A 15,000-nucleotide genomic window follows, 5' to 3' on the forward strand; every position below is an offset into this window, starting at 1 on the left:
TTAATGTTGATCCATCGGGCATTGGAGGCGTCCGCCACATTCCAAACTCCATAGTGTTAGGGCCCAACAGAGGGCTGGTATTCTATAATGGGATGCCAAAACTCTGCAGGAAATGTGGGGAATTAGGACACCTGGCGGCCGCGTGTACTGTAGTCAAGTGCAGGAACTGCGGCGCCCCCCACGAGACCAGCCACTGCAGAGAAGAGAGGCAGTGCAATTTGTGTGGAAAGAAGGGGCACCTGTTTAAGGACTGCCCCTCTTCCTATGCCAACATGGCCAGAGCCAGCAAGGCAAATACGAACAAGCCTAGGCCTGAGCAGGAAGAGGGAGCAAGTAACAAAGATCAGTCCACATCACCACCAACAGTATCCAAGATCCAGACTCCAGCACCACCATCATCACCAGCACCCCCCTCACCCCCCCGCCCCCGAGACATGTCCCGTTTTACGAGGACCCCTTCCCCCAGCCCAGAGAGAGAGTACAACAGCTACTCCACTAGCTCCTCCAGTAGCTCCTCTGATGCAGAACACGAGGCAGGGAGGGAGCCCGGACCCAGCAGCGGCCCCCCCCTGAGTAGGGCCCTCTCAGCGCCAGCACTCCCCCTCGGCTCTCGTTATGACGCCATAAGGATTGAGTCCGTGGGGGAGGAAAGCGAAAGCGACAGTGAAAGTGAGAGTGAGAAGGAGGGGAAGGGAGTGAAGAACCAGCAGAGGGTGGGGAAAAGAAAGGGTAGAGACGAGGGGGGGAAAAGAAAGAAGATCAGGATCAAAGACAGCAAGTTGCAGGTGGCCCCCATAGATCCAAAACCAGCTAATGTCCACACAAAGTCCCCAGTCTTGCCCTCGCAGGCAGAGACGGAGGCGAGTGGGACGGCTACACTGCCGCCTAGTGGGCAGGTAGCAGCCAGCCAGGGCATCCCCAGCCAGCCTTCCCAGTCATTGGCACAAACCCTAGCACACCTCGCAGAAGAGGTGTTCACTAATGCACCGAGGGAGAGGTCGGGGTCAACACCTTCCCTGACCAGCAGTACCTCGGTAGCAATGACCCTCTTCAAGCGAAGGGCCTCCCTTCAAAGCATCCTTGACCCCCTCCCTTGTATGGGCAAAACCAGGGGCCCCCTAGAGGTCCTCCTAGATACAGCACTGGAGGACATGGGAATACCCCTGGACGCGGTAAGCCAGAAGTCTGCTAACAGCTCCAATTCAACAGACGGTAACAGCCAAAGAATGCTGTCTGTCATAACCCCCCCCCAGGACAAAGCTGACCCACACGTTCCGAGGGGCCCTGAGCAAGTTCCACCAGACTTACCTTGTGGGGAGTTGAATAGCCCCAACAACTCCACGTACTGTGCATATAAAGACGGTGCCTTCTTGGACGAGGCAGCAGTGAGTACCTTCTCAGGGGTGATGGGAGTTGCAAATAAGCCCAAGCCCCCTCGAAGCAAGCGTAGAGCTAAGAGTAGGAAGAGTGTCCCGACCTCCCAATCATAGTCGCTATGGGGTGGACGCAGCGACTCCTTTTCTTGTTAGCTACCCTGATGGCCCTGATATGTGTGTCTGTTAATGTCAGGAGCATCAGGGAGACACAAAAAAGATTTGATGTACTAAACTATCTAGCTAACTTGAAAGCAGATCTCATCTTTCTGCAGGAGTGTGGTATTTCGTCGAGCCCTGATTATAGGGACCTGAAGGAGAGTTGGACCCTGGGGGACTCCTTCTGGTCGGGCTCCAACATAGCCAGAGCCGACGGAGTAGGTATCCTGTTTAAAAACCCATTTATTACCTCCCGCAGCAGCAGGGAGGTAGAACCTGGTAGAATTCTGAGCGTGGATGTGACATACAACAACACTCCCCTCAGACTGGTCAATGTCTACGCACCCACTAACCAAAACGAAAGAGTTCAATTTTTTCCACAGCTGCGTCCACTCCTGCTGGGGAACGTACCCGTCATCGTGTCAGGTGACTTCAATTGTGCTCTGAGGGACGTAGACCGGAGCAGGCCACGCAACGACCGCTCTAGTAGAGTTTTGTCCTCCGTAATATCTGATTTCTCCCTGTGTGATGCAGGTAAGGACCTGGTGCCTCCCTTTACCTGGGTGAGCTCATCTGGGACCTCCTTCTCCCGTATAGATCTCGTCCTGCATACCAGCTCCCTTACGAAGACGGCAGTAGACACCCAGGCCGTCTTCTTCTCTGACCATAGGCTCCTGCAGGTAACATTGCAGGTCCCTCAGACCTCCCAGATGGGGTCAGGGGTCTGGAAATTAAACACCTCCTTACTCGATGACCCCTCCATAGCTGCAGCCTATAAGAGCAGGCTTGTTGAGTGGACCACTTTGCGTGACCTATTCAACTCCCCTATAGAGTGGTGGGAGATGGTCAAAATGAGAACTAAGGGTTATTTCATAGCAGCAGGCAAGAGGAAAGCAAAAGAAAGGAGGGCCAAATATAAATACCTGAATGCTGCCCTCCAGCGTCTGAGCCTGCTTCAGCTTCGGGGGTTCCCTGTAAGCGACGAGATAGCCCAGACCAAGCTAGATCTTTCAGTGCTTTGTAGGGAGGAACAACGAAAGGTCATGCACAATGCAAAAGTGCAAAAAATGGAGGAAGACGAAAAGTGTACTCGCTTCTTCTTCCAGAAAACGAGGGAGAAGCGGCACTTGATGTCCTCCATGCTCGACAGCAGGGGGAGGATAGTAGAGGATAGTGAGGGAGTGAAAAAAGTGGTAGAGAACTTCTATAGGGACCTGTATAACATCAAAGCTACAGATGACACCCTGATAGAGTGGTTCCTGAGCCAGTTGGAGCCTGACTCAGTGCGGGACGACGAGGAGGAGGAGAAGGACCCAGAACTCACGCTGGAGGAGCTCACCCAGGCGGTTAAGACCATGAACACCGGTAAGACGCCAGGTCCAGATGGCATCCCGGGTGAGTATTACCATCTTTTTTGGGACGCGCTAAAAGTCCATTTAGCGGAGGTCTACAGAGCGGTCTACAGGGAGAAGCGGTTGGGCCCTTCTATGCGGGAGAGTGTAATTACTCTCCTTCATAAGAAAGGGGAAGTTAAAGATCTACGGAATTGGCGCCCAATCAGCCTCCTTTGCGTGGATTACAAGATACTAGCCAAAGCTCTGATGCTCCGGCTACAAGTACACCTCCCTTTGGTCATTGGCCCTGACCAGGCTTGTGGCGTCCCAGGGAGGTCCATCACGGATATTTTAATGTTAACAAGGGACATTCTGGTTTATTCTAGAGAACGGAACCATCCCCTCTGCCTGTTCAACCTTGACCAGGAGAAGGCGTTCGATAGGGTAAGCCATGAATATATGTACAAAGTGATGGACCAGATGAAATTCGCTCCTGGACTTAGGGAGTGGGTTAAAACCATATATACAAACATTAGTACCCGAGTCTTGGTGAACAGGCACCTGACTGGTAAAATATCTATCCAGTCAGGGGTCAGACAGGGTTGCCCACTATCCCCACTGCTATATGTCGTGTGCATTGAACCCCTCCTGCAGGCAATTCGTAGGGATACCAATATAACTGGTTTCCAGCTGCCTGGATCCAACGGGGTCCAGGTCAAAACAACAGCATATATGGACGATGTGTCACTCATTTGCACCAACACATCGTCGGTACCTCGGATTAGTAATATCCTTGAGAAGTACTGCACGGCGACCGGGGCAGTGATTAATAAGTCCAAGAGCGAAGTCTACGTGTCTAAAAATTGGCAGGTAGATAGGGAACTGTCGGACATGTACCCTGTCAAAAAGGACAAAATCAAGATTCTGGGCCTCATTTTCGAGAACAATAGCTCGGGGGCCCAGAGCTGGACGGCGGCCATTAACCAGGTCCGTAAAAAGATTGGCGGATGGAGCACAAGATCCTTAACAATGACGGGTAGAGTATTAATAACCAAGTCTATACTGTTCCCCATCCTCTCTTATGTAGGAAAAATCTTTCCCCCAGACAGGACCACCAAAAAAGTGGTGGACCGCATTATCCACCGCTTTATCTGGGGCAGCAAGATGGAGAGGGTAAAGCGAGCCACTCTGAGTAAAGCCGACAAGAAGGGAGGTAAGGGGGTCCCGGACGTTGTGCAGCTCACCCGAGTGCAGGGGCTCACGCAAACTATCAAGAACATCCAGGCCCTGGACAGGAAGGTATGTTACATGAATCGTTTCTATTTTGCCACCTGTCTCAGGGCCTTGGGCCTCTGCACTATTGATAACACCGTGCCGTACTCCTGGGACCCCCCATTGTATTATAGAACCTTAAGGGACACTATATATAAATTGGGCTTAGATAAAGCAAAATTGGCCTCCTGGGAATACAAGGCTGTAACTAAATATCTTGCCGGTTCCCAGGAAATTGAAAAAGTAGCTACTTTCTCCCTCACCCAAAGCCAAAAAATCTGGGAGAATGTGTCTCACAGCTGCCTCAGTAATGTCCAGAAGGATATAGCATGGAACACCGTCCACAGTGCACTCCCCACTCGAGCGTTCATGTTCAGGAGGGGACTAGCCCAAGTAGAAACATGCCCCTATGCAAAGTGCCGCAAGAGAGAAACACCAGCCCATATCTTCTGGGAGTGTGATGTGGCTGGCAGTGTCTGGCTCTCTGTCTCTGTCTTCCTAAACAGGTTTGCTGACACGGCCAAGATGACCGCTGAGACTGTGCTCTATGGGCCTGCGGGAGGAATCACTACCAGCACAGCTAAGTGCGTTTGGCGTGTCATCAATGTTGTCAAGCAGATCCTGTGGGAAGGCCGTAACGTCTGTGTCTATCACAAGCAGGAGCTAGACACTATCACCACGACCAGAAGGGCACAAACTCTTATCAAGGACTTTGTAATTCTGGACATCCGGACCCTCGGGAAGGACAAGGCCTGCGCGGAGTGGAGGATCGCCGGACTTCAGGACGTGAAGATGGAATAAAGGAAAAAACTGGAACCGCTAGCTCCTAGGAGCGGGACTACGGGGCACCGCTAAGCCTTTTATTTATTTTGTCATGCCAGCATTCCGCCCCTTTTAGCTGGCATGACCGTTTTTGAACGGTGCCCTGGTTTTATGTAGTCTTTTTGTTTCAGTTTTATGGATTTTGATTTGATTTATTTTGAATGTTTTATTTGATTTTTGTTTTGTTTTGTTTTATGTATCTAAAAGATTTTTAATGTTAACTATTAAAAGTTACATTTTAAGTGTTTTAAAATTTTAGAATTTTAACTCACTGTTTTATACACTGTCCCTTTTCCCCTGTCCCTGTTTTAGATCTAGTTTTATGTTCACTTTTGAACCTTTTTAGAGAGCACTCCCCGGCCCTCACAAGCACTGGTTTTTTATAGATGGTTCTTTTTTTCCAGTCACTTTTAAAACAGCACAGGTTTTTTCATGTTGATTTTAATCTGTGTCTGTTTTAACCATGTACAAAGCACAATTGTCTTGGTGTTTTTAAATGTATTTTAAATGCTTTTAAAACAAAATGTATGTCTGTATGCATGAATGTCATCTTTAAAAGAAATGTAAAATGAATGAAAAAACGAATGGGTGTAAATGTAAAAAAAATGTAAAATCTCAATAAAAGAGTATTTTACTAAAGATTTCCGTGGAGAGGAGCATTTATGAGTTCAATGCAATTTTTGGCTAGCCCTGCCCCTCGGGGTGGGGCTCGACATGGGTTTAAAAGCAGAACGAGCACAGCGGCGCCGGCCGTGTTAATAATTAGAGCCTGGCACCTTTTTTTTTCTTTTTCTTTTTTTTTTCTTTTTCCCATTTTTCCCCTCAGTCCAAGAAGCGAGTACCCCGGCAGCTCCGGCGGGCGGCCGCGCCCGGGGCGTTTGGTCAAAACCATTGTGGGCATCGCTTCTCGGCCTCTTGGCTCAGATCAAGTGTAGTATCTGTTCTTATCAGTTTAATATCTGATACGTCCCCCATAGGGGGACCCGTCTATATTAAATTGATTTTTGGAAGCAGGAGATGGAACCGGGGCTTGCTCCGTCCACTCCACGCATCGACCCGGTATTGCAGTACCTCCGGGAACGGTGCACAAGAAAGGTCAAAAAAGAGAGAGACAGACAGGCAGGCAGGCAGGCAGGCAGACAGGCAGACAGACAGGCAGACAGAGAGACAGAGAGACAGAGAGAGCGCTAGCCAGCCTCTCCCTCTCCCTTTTTCTGGGTTGTATTTTTTCCCGCTCTTTTTGTTGTGTTTTTTTTTTTTTTTTTTTTTTTTTTTTTTTGTTTGTTTGTTTGTTTGTTCCAAATAAGGAAGGCAGGCCTGCCTAACTGATGGACAGTCTGCTCTGCTCACGCAGCAGGCCAGTGTACCCAGAAGGCCTTGCGCTCGTGGGAGGAGGAGGACGAGCGCAGCGGTAAAGCAGAAACGGAGCTGTTTAGTGGGGCAAGGAGCCCTCGCTTTCAAGGCGGCAGCAGCAGCAAAGCGCCCCTTTGCCGGGACCGAACGGCACTTGCGTTTTGGGAAGAGTTCCCTGTTTTGTTTGGTTTTGTTTGGCCTTGCCGCCGGGTAGAGGAGAAGGCCTTTGGGCCGGCCGGAAGGGCTGGGCTACCAGTAAAACCACACTCTGGCTTCTCTTCAGTTCGAATAAATCTTTCGCCTTTTACTAAAGACGGAGGCGAGTGGGACGGCTACACTGCCGCCTAGTGGGCAGGTAGCAGCCAGCCAGGGCATCCCCAGCCAGCCTTCCCAGTTGTTGGCACATACCCTAGCACACCTCGCAGAAGAGGTGTTCACTAATGCACCGAGGGAGAGGTCGGGGTCAACACCTTCCCTGACCAGCAGTACCTCGGTAGCAATGACCCTCTTCAAGCGAAGGGCCTCCCTTCAAAGCATCCTTGACCCCCTCCCTTGTATGGGCAAAACCAGGGGCCCCCTAGAGGTCCTCCTAGATACAGCACTGGAGGACATGGGAATACCCCTGGACGCGGTAAGCCAGAAGTCTGCTAACAGCTCCAATTCAACAGACGGTAACAGCCAAAGAATGCTGTCTGTCATAACCCCCCCCCAGGACAAAGCTGACCCACACGTTCCGAGGGGCCCTGAGCAAGTTCCACCAGACTTACCTTGTGGGGAGTTGAATAGCCCCAACAACTCCACGTACTGTGCATATAAAGACGGTGCCTTCTTGGACGAGGCAGCAGTGAGTACCTTCTCAGGGGTGATGGGAGTTGCAAATAAGCCCAAGCCCCCTCGAAGCAAGCGTAGAGCTAAGAGTAGGAAGAGTGTCCCGACCTCCCAATCATAGTCGCTATGGGGTGGACGCAGCGACTCCTTTTCTTGTTAGCTACCCTGATGGCCCTGATATGTGTGTCTGTTAATGTCAGGAGCATCAGGGAGACACAAAAAAGATTTGATGTACTAAACTATCTAGCTAACTTGAAAGCAGATCTCATCTTTCTGCAGGAGTGTGGTATTTCGTCGAGCCCTGATTATAGGGACCTGAAGGAGAGTTGGACCCTGGGGGACTCCTTCTGGTCGGGCTCCAACATAGCCAGAGCCGACGGAGTAGGTATCCTGTTTAAAAACCCATTTATTACCTCCCGCAGCAGCAGGGAGGTAGAACCTGGTAGAATTCTGAGCGTGGATGTGACATACAACAACACTCCCCTCAGACTGGTCAATGTCTACGCACCCACTAACCAAAACGAAAGAGTTCAATTTTTTCCACAGCTGCGTCCACTCCTGCTGGGGAACGTACCCGTCATCGTGTCAGGTGACTTCAATTGTGCTCTGAGGGACGTAGACCGGAGCAGGCCACGCAACGACCGCTCTAGTAGAGTTTTGTCCTCCGTAATATTTGATTTTTCCCTGTGTGATGCAGGTAAGGACCTGGTGCCTCCCTTTACCTGGGTGAGCTCATCTGGGACCTCCTTCTCCCGTATAGATCTCGTCCTGCATACCAGCTCCCTTACGAAGACGGCAGTAGACACCCAGGCCGTCTTCTTCTCCGACCATAGGCTCCTGCAGGTAACATTGCAGGTCCCTCAGACCTCCCAGATGGGGTCAGGGGTCTGGAAATTAAACACCTCCTTACTCGATGACCCCTCCATAGCTGCAGCCTATAAGAGCAGGCTTGTTGAGTGGACCACTTTGCGTGACCTATTCAACTCCCCTATAGAGTGGTGGGAGATGGTCAAAATGAGAACTAAGGGTTATTTCATAGCAGCAGGCAAGAGGAAAGCAAAAGAAAGGAGGGCCAAATATAAATACCTGAATGCTGCCCTCCAGCGTCTGAGCCTGCTTCAGCTTCGGGGGTTCCCTGTAAGCGACGAGATAGCCCAGACCAAGCTAGATCTTTCAGTGCTTTGTAGGGAGGAACAACGAAAGGTCATGCACAATGCAAAAGTGCAAAAAATGGAGGAAGACGAAAAGTGTACTCGCTTCTTCTTCCAGAAAACGAGGGAGAAGCGGCACTTGATGTCCTCCATGCTCGACAGCAGGGGGAGGATAGTAGAGGATAGTGAGGGAGTGAAAAAAGTGGTAGAGAACTTCTATAGGGACCTGTATAACATCAAAGCTACAGATGACACCCTGATAGAGTGGTTCCTGAGCCAGTTGGAGCCTGACTCAGTGCGGGACGAGGAGGAGGAGGAGAAGGACCCAGAACTCACGCTGGAGGAGCTCACCCAGGCGGTTAAGACCATGAACACCGGTAAGACGCCAGGTCCAGATGGCATCCCGGGTGAGTATTACCATCTTTTTTGGGACACGCTAAAAGTCCATTTAGCGGAGGTCTACAGAGCGGTCTACAGGGAGAAGCGGTTGGGCCCTTCTATGCGGGAGAGTGTAATTACTCTCCTTCATAAGAAAGGGGAAGTTAAAGATCTACGGAATTGGCGCCCAATCAGCCTCCTTTGCGTGGATTACAAGATACTAGCCAAAGCTCTGATGCTCCGGCTACAAGTACACCTCCCTTTGGTCATTGGCCCTGACCAGGCTTGTGGCGTCCCAGGGAGGTCCATCACGGATATTTTAATGTTAACAAGGGACATTCTGGCTTATTCTAGAGAACGGAACCATCCCCTCTGCCTGTTCAACCTTGACCAGGAGAAGGCGTTCGATAGGGTAAGCCATGAATATATGTACAAAGTGATGGACCAGATGAAATTCGCTCCTGGACTTAGGGAGTGGGTTAAAACCATATATACAAACATTAGTACCCGAGTCTTGGTGAACAGGCACCTGACTGGTAAAATATCTATCCAGTCAGGGGTCAGACAGGGTTGCCCACTATCCCCACTGCTATATGTCGTGTGCATTGAACCCCTCCTGCAGGCAATTCGTAGGGATACCAATATAACTGGTTTCCAGCTGCCTGGATCCAACGGGGTCCAGGTCAAAACAACAGCATATATGGACGATGTGTCACTCATTTGCACCAACACATCGTCGGTACCTCGGATTAGTAATATCCTTGAGAAGTACTGCACGGCGACCGGGGCAGTGATTAATAAGTCCAAGAGCGAAGTCTACGTGTCTAAAAATTGGCAGGTAGATAGGGAACTGTCGGACATGTACCCTGTCAAAAAGGACAAAATCAAGATTCTGGGCCTCATTTTCGAGAACAATAGCTCGGGGGCCCAGAGCTGGACGGCGGCCATTAACCAGGTCCGTAAAAAGATTGGCGGATGGAGCACAAGATCCTTAACAATGACGGGTAGAGTATTAATAACCAAGTCTATACTGTTCCCCATCCTCTCTTATGTAGGAAAAATCTTTCCCCCAGACAGGACCACCAAAAAAGTGGTGGACCGCATTATCCACCGCTTTATCTGGGGCAGCAAGATGGAGAGGGTAAAGCGAGCCACTCTGAGTAAAGCCGACAAGAAGGGAGGTAAGGGGGTCCCGGACGTTGTGCAGCTCACCCGAGTGCAGGGGCTCACGCAAACTATCAAGAACATCCAGGCCCTGGACAGGAAGGTATGTTACATGAATCGTTTCTATTTTGCCACCTGTCTCAGGGCCTTGGGCCTCTGCACTATTGATAACACCGTGCCGTACTCCTGGGACCCCCCATTGTATTATAGAACCTTAAGGGACACTATATATAAATTGGGCTTAGATAAAGCAAAATTGGCCTCCTGGGAATACAAGGCTGTAACTAAATATCTTGCCGGTTCCCAGGAAATTGAAAAAGTAGCTACTTTCTCCCTCACCCAAAGCCAAAAAATCTGGGAGAATGTGTCTCACAGCTGCCTCAGTAATGTCCAGAAGGATATAGCATGGAACACCGTCCACAGTGCACTCCCCACTCGAGCGTTCATGTTCAGGAGGGGATTAGCCCAAGTAGAAACATGCCCCTATGCAAAGTGCCGCAAGAGAGAAACACCAGCCCATATCTTCTGGGAGTGTGATGTGGCTGGCAGTGTCTGGCTCTCTGTCTCTGTCTTCCTAAACAGGTTTGCTGACACGGCCAAGATGACCGCTGAGACTGTGCTCTATGGGCCTGCGGGAGGAATCACTACCAGCACAGCTAAGTGCGTTTGGCGTGTCATCAATGTTGTCAAGCAGATCCTGTGGGAAGGCCGTAACGTCTGTGTCTATCACAAGCAGGAGCTAGACACTATCACCACGACCAGAAGGGCACAAACTCTTATCAAGGACTTTGTAATTCTGGACATCCGGACCCTCGGGAAGGACAAGGCCTGCGCGGAGTGGAGGATCGCCGGACTTCAGGACGTGAAGATGGAATAAAGGAAAAAACTGGAACCGCTAGCTCCTAGGAGCGGGACTACGGGGCACCGCTAAGCCTTTTATTTATTTTGTCATGCCAGCATTCCGCCCTTTTTAGCTGGCATGACCGTTTTTCAACGGTGCCCTGGTTTTATGTAGTCTTTTTGTTTCAGTTTTATGGACTTTTATTTGATTTATGTTGAATGTTTTATTTGATTTTGTTTTGTTTTGTTTTATGTATCTTTAAGATTTTTAATGTAAACTATTAAAAGTTACATTTTAAGTGTTTTAAAATTTTAGAATTTTAACTCACTGTTCCACACACTGTCCCTTTTCCCCTGTCCCTGTTTTAGTAATATAGTTTTATGTTCACTTTTGAACTTTTAGAGAGCACTCCCCGGCCCTCACAAGCACTGGTTTTTTATAGATGGTTCTTTTTTTCCAGTCACTTTTAAAACAGCACAGGTTTTTTTCATGTTGATTTTAATCTGTGTCTGTTTTAACCATGTACAAAGCACAATTGTCTTGGTGTTTTTAAATGTGTTTTAAATGCTTTTAAAACAAAATGTATGTCTGTATGCATGAATGTCATCTTTAAAAGAAATGTAAAATGAATGAAAAAACGAATGGGTGTAAATGTAAAAAATGTAAAATCTCAATAAAAGAGTATTTTACTAAAGATTTCCGTGGAGAGGAGCATTTATGAGTTCAATGCAATTTTTGGCTAGCCCTGCCCCTCGGGGTGGGGCTCGACATGGGTTTAAAAGCAGAACGAGCACAGCGGCGCCGGCCGTGTTAATAATTAGAGCCTGGCACCTTTTTTTTTCTTTTTCTTTTTTTTTTCTTTTTCCCATTTTTCCCCTCAGTCCAAGAAGCGAGTACCCCGGCAGCTCCGGCGGGCGGCCGCGCCCGGGGCGTTTGGTCAAAACCATTGTGGGCATCGCTTCTCGGCCTCTTGGCTCAGATCAAGTGTAGTATCTGTTCTTATCAGTTTAATATCTGATACGTCCCCCATAGGGGGACCCGTCTATATTAAATTGATTTTTGGAAGCAGGAGATGGAACCGGGGCTTGCTCCGTCCACTCCACGCATCGACCCGGTATTGCAGTACCTCCGGGAACGGTGCACAAGAAAGGTCAAAAAAGAGAGAGGCAGGCAGACAGGCAGACAGACAGGCAGACAGAGAGACAGAGAGACAGAGAGAGCGCTAGCCAGCCTCTCCCTCTCCCTTTTTCTGGGTTGTATTTTTTCCCGCTCTTTTTGTTGTTTTTTTTTTTTTTTTTTTTTTTTTTTTTTTTGTTTGTTTGTTTGTTTGTTCCAAATAAGGAAGGCAGGCCTGCCTAACTGATGGACAGTCTGCTCTGCTCACGCAGCAGGCCAGTGTACCCAGAAGGCCTTGCGCTCGTGGGAGGAGGAGGACGAGCGCAGCGGTAAAGCAGAAACGGAGCTGTTTAGTGGGGCAAGGAGCCCTCGCTTTCAAGGCGGCAGCAGCAGCAAAGCGCCCCTTTGCCGGGACCGAACGGCACTTGCGTTTTGGGAAGAGTTCCCTGTTTTGTTTGGTTTTGTTTGGCCTTGCCGCCGGGTAGAGGAGAAGGCCTTTGGGCCGGCCGGAAGGGCTGGGCTACCAGTAAAACCACACTCTGGCTTCTCTTCAGTTCGAATAAATCTTTCGCCTTTTACTAAAGATTTCCGTGGAGAGGAGCATTTATGAGTTCAATGCAATTTTTGGCTAGCCCTGCCCCTCGGGGTGGGGCTCGACATGGGTTTAAAAGCAGAACGAGCACAGCGGCGCCGGCCGTGTTAATAATTAGAGCCTGGCACCTTTTTTTTTCTTTTTCTTTTTTTTTTCTTTTTCCCATTTTTCCCCTCAGTCCAAGAAGCGAGTACCCCGGCAGCTCCGGCGGGCGGCCGCGCCCGGGGCGTTTGGTCAAAACCATTGTGGGCATCGCTTCTCGGCCTCTTGGCTCAGATCCAATGTATGTGGCGTGACCGCAGCAGAGGATTGTGTGAAGAAGGAGAAGGCGATGGCGACGGCGGAAGATTCATCGGCCCAAGGGGTGCGATTGCTTAACACGGTGAGGTTTAACTTGAAGAAGAAAGATGGTGTGCTGCCGGTGCTGGGAAGGACGGATTTCGCAAAAAAGATCGTGCTGGAAAATCTTGGATGTTCTACTGCTGATATCTACTGCCTCCAGGATGTCACCTCTCGTGGGATTTTCGACGTGACATTTGCAACTGCAAGTACCTGCTCACTAGTATGGAAGCGATGTCTTGAAGGTAAAAACTCTGCTCCTTTGTTGGATTTTGTGATTGAGCCACTGTTTGTAAGGGAAATTAGACCCTTAACTGTTCACATGTACAACCCCTATGTACAAGATGCAGACATTGCCACCTTTTTGAAAAGGTTTTGTGATGTTTTAAGCCCCGGTTCCAAAATTAGAGACACACTGGGGATTTGGAACGCTAAGAGACAGTTCCGTGTAAGGCTACGGCCCTGCAGTACAGTGGAAGGAGGGGTGATACATCCACCAGCCTCTTTCTCAATTGGCGGGAACAGGGGGTATTTATACTATCCGGGTCAGCCGATAAGATGTCGGAAGTGCGGAAGGGAGGGGCACACCGCAGAGGCCTGTGTGGCTGATTTCTGCAGGAAATGCCAGACAGAGGGACACACAGCATCCGGATGTGTGGCTCCTGTGGAGTGTAATCTGTGTGGTTCTCGGGAGCATGTTTTTAAGAACTGTCCATCCAGGGTTCGCAGTTATGCGGAGGCTGCGCGTTCGGCTTCGGAGGTTCCAAAGGCTGCCTGTTCTGGTTTAGCTGTTCGGACTTCCATATCTAGAGAGGTGTCCGATGCTGTGGGCACTGCTCCGGTTGCTAGTCTGTCTACGGGTCCTGCTGCTGCTCCTCCTGCTGCTCCAGTGGCTGGCCCCGTTGCGGTTCCTGTTGCTTCTGCTGCTGCCGTGGTCCCTGTGGTTTCTGTTTCTGTTGCAGATTCTGCTGGCGTCGTGGCTGAGACTGGTCCTGTTGTGTCTGGTAAGGATGTTGATCTCAGCCAGGCTTCCCGTGTCCTTGCAGCTGCTGTTGCTGGAGCACCCCCGGGGGTTGCTGGTGACTGTAGTTCGTGGGGTGAGATCATGGAGACCCAGGAGTCAACGGTGATGTATTCTTCAGTGCTTCGTGATCCCAGAGTGAAGAGTAGGAGGAAGGAGATAGTCTCGGAGGATGAACAGCCTACAAAAATCAGCAGATCTGATTCCAGAGTGTCAGTTTCTGCTGATGTTGTTGGTAATGTGGATATCTCAGACTTTACGGAGTCCTCAGGCTCTGGGGGGGTGCCAGGAAGTTCTCAGGTTTTTGAGTCCTTCGGGACTTCTGACTCTTCAGTTGGCTCGGGTGGAGGTGCCAGTCCAGGTCTTGACATTGATGCCTTCTCCCCTGCCTCCGTGGACTCGGAAGACATGTGTTTCGGGAATGTAGAGGTTTTCTGTAGCATCACCGGTATGCCTAAAGATGGCCCGGGTAGGCCAGACTCTTAATATTTTGTGTTTTTGTGGTGTTGTTTGTTTTTTTTCCCTTTTTAATGATCAGCCTACAGTATATGTCCATTAATGTTCGCAGTGTAAAAAGCACTGTTAGGTTGGTCTCTGTTCTTTCTTTTTTGGCTTCTCAGAATTGTGATGTCTTTTTTTTACAGGAGTGTTCCATTCCTCATGGGGCTCGGAATCTGTCTAAGTGGTGGTCTTATGGGCCTTCCATCTGGTCTGGGGGGAATGATTGTAAATCCTCGGGGGTGGCAGTTCTTTTTAAGGGGAAAGATTTCAACATTCTGGAAAGGAAAGAAGTGGTACCTGGCCGTCTATTATTAGTTGATATTCTGTACAAGGATTTCCCTTCCAGGCTAATTAATGTATATGCATCCCCCTGTAAAAATGAAAGATATGATTTATTTCAGTTGGTTCCTCCCTATTTGGTGGTTTCTAAGCCTGTTATTCTGGTGGGGGATTTTAATTGTGTAATTGATTCAGATGGTAGATCTGGTTCATCTAGTGTTAAACTGGATAAATCATCCCTTTTTTTAAGTGACATGGTGAAGTCTGCTAGATTGGTGGATGTGGGCAAACAGGCTGGGATGTTTACTTGGGCCCGAGCAGACGGGTCTTCAGCATCACGTATTGATTTCTTTTTTGTTTCTCCTGTGTTTAAGGTTCAGAGCTGTTCTACTTTACCAGTTTTCTTTTCAGATCACAAAGCTTTATTTTTTACAGCTGATATTTCCTCCTCCTGTTCTTTCGGGCTTGGGGTCTGGA

General features: G+C 49.4%; 3 non-coding genes across 3 annotated transcripts; all 3 read left to right on the plus strand.

Moving 5' to 3' along the window:
* The first annotated feature begins 5,859 nt into the window (after positions 1-5,859).
* LOC131697049 (U2 spliceosomal RNA) lies at positions 5,860-6,053 on the plus strand. The gene has a single exon (XR_009306931.1). It is a non-coding gene; the product is annotated as a U2 spliceosomal RNA (small nuclear RNA).
* Positions 6,054-11,629: 5,576 nt separating this feature from the next.
* Positions 11,630-11,823, plus strand: LOC117972014 (U2 spliceosomal RNA). Its single transcript, XR_004663286.2, has one exon. It is a non-coding gene; the product is annotated as a U2 spliceosomal RNA (small nuclear RNA).
* Positions 11,824-12,325: 502 nt separating this feature from the next.
* On the plus strand, positions 12,326-12,440 carry LOC131697305 (U5 spliceosomal RNA). Its single transcript, XR_009307151.1, has one exon. It is a non-coding gene; the product is annotated as a U5 spliceosomal RNA (small nuclear RNA).
* Positions 12,441-15,000: the final 2,560 nt, after the last annotated feature.

Source organism: Acipenser ruthenus, chromosome 13, assembly GCF_902713425.1.
Source record: "Acipenser ruthenus chromosome 13, fAciRut3.2 maternal haplotype, whole genome shotgun sequence".
Taxonomy (NCBI): Eukaryota; Metazoa; Chordata; class Actinopteri; order Acipenseriformes; family Acipenseridae; genus Acipenser; species Acipenser ruthenus.